Raw genomic sequence first — 6,163 nt, forward strand, 5'->3', positions numbered from 1 at the left:
ACGTCGACGGTACGTGAGATTGGCAAGATCTATGCAGTGATTCCTCCTGAAGACGGGATGGCGGAAGATGGCGGCAAAGGATTTTAAAGCGTGCACAGCAGGTGCATGTTATGGGACGCCTAGACCGGATGGTCTCCAGGCCACTGGATTAGATTGTGTCTGTTATGCAGATAGGGCACATACGTATACTTATAGGTGTAGCGACTTTGTTCGCCAAGAAGGGAGCTTCAGATTGATTCTTGTATTTATTTTGTCAGACTCTGGTCAATAATTAACAAAAAATAGTTGTGTGCATCATGTTGATGCAGAGACCGGGGGTAATCCTCCTTTTCAAAAAAATCTTGGTTTGCATTGTACTTTTTGCTAGGGTGCTACCTGGTGATGCCTCTTGAGGCGGGATTGTGCGCACTAATCAAGCTATCACATTTGAGGTGGGATTGTGCGCATCAATCAAGTTGTCATATTTATTAACGTGTTGTTCGCGAATTTGGTTACATGATCCTTTGGACCATGTGAAAAATTCCAAATCTGAACTGAATAGATAATTGTACAAGTAATAAAGCAACTCGCTATACCCTCGCAAAAATTGTCTAGCTAACGGTAACCTAAAAATATTATATGTCAACGGAGTTGTTCCCGCGTATGAAATCTCACGGACTCTTCTTCACAAATGAACATAATGTAAATCCACAAAAAGCTAATAGGAGGAGGAAGTAATTAAAATTGTTTGATAATAAGCTCTGCAAGAAAAAGGCTGATCCTGCATGCATAAAGAGAAATTCCTATCTTAGAGGACAATGAAAGCGGCAATTTCAACATTGATGTACCAGTTTAATCTTAACACACCAACAAACAATCAAATTTGAAATTGGTTAATTATACCTTTATATTTTTTTCTTTAATTTGGTACTTGTCTTTAGAGATTATTATTAATTTTGCTAATCACAAGTAAGCAGAGGCATCAACATCGTCGATCAATATTTTAGTTAATAAACCATGAAATGGAAAATGTTAATTTGCACTCTCCAAGAAACATCATAGTTTAAACCATATTAACACAGACATGATCTGAACATATGTGATTCCTCTTGGTTCGGTTTTGATGAGGTGTGTACCAAGAAGAAAATAGTGAAGATTAACCTCGGATGGGTGTGAAAATTGAGCTGCAAGGAAAACCATAAGATATTAATTCCTTTTGCTTTCTTGAAAAGTTCTGTACCATGAGAAACTTCATATTAGCATGCGGCATATATCATGAAGGAAGCCGCTTGAATTAGTCAAAGAAAATACAAAACTGCAGGTGAGATCCTTGATCACCACATTCACGTCAATATGAGCTAAAATGAACCATGGGCTATTAGTCGGTATAAATGTCGACATTATATCATCTCCCTGCAACCAATAATATCATACTATCATAACCTTTGCAAGATGCACAATAACTTTATGAATCATGCTTTGGCAACTAAGAGTAGAGCACGAAAAGAACTTAGTTTAATAGTAACTATTTCTTGGTTTGAAGCTAAATTTTAATCATTTAAATGAAGACAAAAAGATGAGAAACATAAGAAGACATTTCAGATTTTATCTAGATTCTTATGGAGGCATTCAGTGTGTACTACAACCTAATCAACTTTGCCTAACAGAAACCTTATTTCTTGCTACACTTGCCACTGGCCACCGGGTTCATACAGAAAAGTAATGAAAGAAAGGAAATCAGTAACCGGGTCAACATAGCTTATGAACTGCAACTAATAGGTGTAATCCCAACCAGAATTAAATTCTTCTTCCCCTCCCCATATCAAGAAATAACGATGAACATCGATGACCACCAAATAAACCACCACTAGATCCTGAGCAGGTTTAGCCACAAGGTTACAAAAAAAATTGCAACACCAAATTACTTGCATAAAAACAAACAGATGAAAGAATCATACCTCGACTTCACAGAGGCTGCAGAAAAACACCCTCTCTTCACTGTCTTGCTGCTCATAGGACCACTGGCGGAGCTATGTGTTAGAAAAACAGGCCATGGCCCGCCCACTAGTAACTAATACAGTGCAGGATTGCCAATAATCTGAACCATGAGAGAAAGAAATATGTCTTCTTCATACTGGCCCGCCCAACATAGATGTTGTAGCTCCGCCACTGCACATGAGCACTCACCATTGGTAGCATGAAATAAAATAAAGAGGGCACAACATAAGAAGAAATGCAGAGAACATCAGCAGAGGCGAGCACGACAACAACATCAAGCAGAGAGGAGTACCTGGTGGTGACAGGAAGAAATCAATTTGTTTGAGTTTGAATCAAATTTGTTCATTTTCATTAAAATTCATATAAAATATAACCGGGCATAGGCGGCTAGCTTTGGATGACCAGCTCCCATATCCTTGGCCACGGATTAGTCCCTCGAATCCTTGCCCGGGAACTTGGGTGTCAGCGTTGCAGATGCCCTAAGAGCATCTTTAGCAGACCCCGCATAAGTGGTCAAATCCGCAATTTTTTTTGCGTTTTACAGTTTTAGGCGAAAAAAGTGTCCAGAACAGAAACCGTAAAAGTAGTCCAACCCGTAAAATTTTTAAGGGCCACCGCAAATTGCTATGTCTTGCGCTAGTGTTGGTTTTCCTTGAAGAGGAAAGGATGATGCAGCAGAGTAGCGTAAGTATTTCCCTCAGTTTTGGAGAATCAAGGTATCAATCCAGTAGGAGGCTCCTCAAAAGTCCCACGCACCTACACAAACAAACAAAGAACTCGCAACCAACACAGTAAAGGGGTTGTCAATCCCTTCACGGCCACTTGCAAAAGTGAGATCTGATAGAGATAGTATGATAAGATAAATATACTTTTGGTATTTTATAATATATATGCAAAAAGTAAAGATGCAAATAAAAGTAGATTGAAAGCTTATATGATAAAAGATAGACCCGGGGGCCATAGGTTTCACTAGTGGCTTCTCTTAAGATAGTATAAGTATTACGGTGGGTGAACAAATTACTGTCGAGCAATTGATAGAAAAGCGAATAATTATGATATTATCTAGGCATGATCATGTATATAGGCATCACATCCGCGACAAGTAGACCGACTCCTGCTTGCATCTACTACTATTACTCCACACATCGACCGCTATCCAGCATGCATCTAGAGTATTAAGTTCATAAGAAGAGAGTAACGCATTAAGAAAGATGACATGATGTAGAGGGATAAACTCATGCAATATGATATAAACCCCATCTTTTTATCCTCGATGGCAACAATACAATACGTGCCTTGCAACCCTTTTTATCACTGGGTAAGGACACCGCAAGATTGAACCCAAAGCTAAGCACTTCTCCCATGGCAAGAAAGATCAATCTAGTAGGCCAAACCAAACTGATAATTCGAAGAGACTTGCAAAGATAACTCAATCATACATAAAAGAATTCAGAAGAGATTCAAATATTTCCCATAGATAAACTTGATCATAAACCCACAATTCATCGGAACTCGACAAACACACCGCAAAAAGAGTTTACATAGAATAGATCTCCACAAGAGAGGGGGAGAACATTGTATTGAGATCCAAAAAGAGAGAACAAGCCATCTAGCTAATAACTATGGACCTGAAGGTCTGTGGTAAACTACTCACAAGTCATCAGAGGGGCTATGGTGTTGATGTTGAAGCCCTACATGGTCGATTCCCCCTCCGGCGGAGCGCCGACGAAGGCTCCAAGATGGGATCTCGCGGATACAGAAGGTTACGACGGTGGAATTAGGTTTTCGTTGGCTCCCTGAATGTTTTCGGGGTGCGTGGGTATATATAGGAGGAAGAAGTACGTCGGTGGCCGCCTGAGGGGCCCAGGAAACAGGGGCGCGCCCAGGAGGGGTGGGCGCGCCCTCCTATCTCCTGGCCGCCTCGTTTGCTTATTGACTTGCACTCCAAGTTCTCCGGATCACGTTCGTTCCAAAAATCACGCTCCTGAAGGTTTCATTCCGTTTGGACTCCGTTTGATATTCCTTTTCTTCGAAATACTGAAATAGGCAAAAAAACAGCAATACGGGCTGGGCCTCCGGTTATTAGGTTAGTCCCAAAAATGATATAAATACGTAAATAAAGCCCATAAACATCCAAAAGGGGTAATATAATAGCATGGAACAATCAAAAATTATAGATACGTTGGAGACGTATCAAGCATCCCCAAGCTTAATTCCTGCTCGTCCTCGAGTAGGTAAATGATAAAAATAGAATTTTTTTATGTGGAATGCTACCTGGCATAATTCTCAATGTAATTTTTTTTATTGTGGCATGAATGTTCAGATCCAAATGATTCAAAATAAAAGTTCGTATTGATAAAAGAAATAGTAACACTTCAAGCATACTAATCAAAGCAATCATGTCTTCTCAGAATAACATGGCTAAAGAAAGTTCATCCCTACAAAATCATATAGTTAGGCTATGCTTCATTTTTGTCACACAAAGATGTTCCCAAATTCTACACCCCGGTGACAAGCCAAGCAATTGTTTCGTACTTAAATAATCTCAAATTTTTTGAACCTTCACGCAATACATGAGCGTGAGCCATGTGTGGAAAAGACAAAAAAGGAGAAAGTCTCACATTGACGAGGATAATCAACGGGCTATGGAGATGCCCATCAATTGATGTTAGCATGAGGAGTAGGAATTGCCATGCAACAGATGCACTAGAGCTATAAATGAATGCTCAACAAAAGAAAACTAGTGGGTGTGCATCTAACTTGCTTGCTCACGAAGACCTAGGGCATTTGAGGAAGCCCATCATAGGAATATACGAGCCAAGTTTTATAATGAAAAATTCCCACTAGTATATGAAAGTGACAACATATGAGACTCACTATATGAAAAACATGGTGCTACTTTGAAGCACAAGATATGAGACTCACTACATGAAGAACAAGGTGCTACTTTGAAGCACAAGTGTGGAAAAAGAGATAGTAACATTGCCCCTTTTATTTTTTACTTTTTTTATTTTTTTCGTTTTTTTCTTTGGCCTTTCTTATTTTTTTGGCCTTTCTTTTTTTTTCTTTTTTTCTTTTTGGGCAATGCTCTAATAATGATGATCATCACACTTTCATTAATTACAACATATGAATTACAACTCAAAACTAGAACAAGATATGACTCTACATGAATGCCTCCGGCGGTGTACGGGGATGGTGCAATGAATCAAGAGTGGCATGTATGAAAAATTATGCATGGTGGCTTTGCCACAAATACGATGTCAACTACATGATCATGCAATGGCAATATGACAAAAGTAAAGTATGTCATGATGATGATGAACGGAACGGTGGAAAGTTGCATGGCAATATATCTCGGAATGGCTATGGAAATGCCATAATAGGTAGGTATGGTGGCTGTTTTGAGGAAGATATAAGTAGGTTTATGAGTGATAGAGCATATCATATCATGGGGTTTGGATGCACCGGCGAAGTTTGCACCAACTCTCAAGGTGAGAAAGGGCAATGCACGGTACCGAAGAGGCTAGCAATGGTGAAAAGGTAAAAGTGCGTATAATCCATGGACTCGACATTAGTCAAAGAACTCATATACTTATTGCAAAAATTTAGAAGTCATCAAAAATCAAGCACTACGCGCATGCTCCTAGAGGGATAGATTGATAGGAAAAGACCATCGCTCGTCCCCGACCGCCACTCATAAGGATGCACAAGCCAGGTACACTTCATGTTTCAAATTTGTTACACAACTTTAACCATACGTGCATGCTACGGGACTTGCTAACTTCAATGCAAGCATTCTTTAAATTCATAATCACCCAACTAGCATGACTTTAATATCACTACCTCCATATCTCAAAACAATTATCAAGTATCAAATTGATCATAGCATCCAATTCACTTCCTATGATAGTTTTTATTATACCCAACTTGGATGCCTACCATTCTAGGACCAATTTTATAACCATAGCAAATACCATGATGTTCTAAAAGACTCTCAAAATAATATAAGTGAAGCATGAGAGACTAGCAATTTCTACAAAATTAAGCCACCGCCGTGCTCTAAAAGATATAAGAAGCACTAGAGCAAAAACTATCAAGCTCAAAAGATATAAGTGAAGCACATAGCATATTCTAATAAATTAAAATCAAGTAGGCTTCTCCCAAAAGGTGTGTACAGAAAGGA

This window comes from Triticum aestivum, chromosome 7B (genome assembly GCF_018294505.1).
Source record: "Triticum aestivum cultivar Chinese Spring chromosome 7B, IWGSC CS RefSeq v2.1, whole genome shotgun sequence".
Classification (NCBI taxonomy): Eukaryota; Viridiplantae; Streptophyta; class Magnoliopsida; order Poales; family Poaceae; genus Triticum; species Triticum aestivum.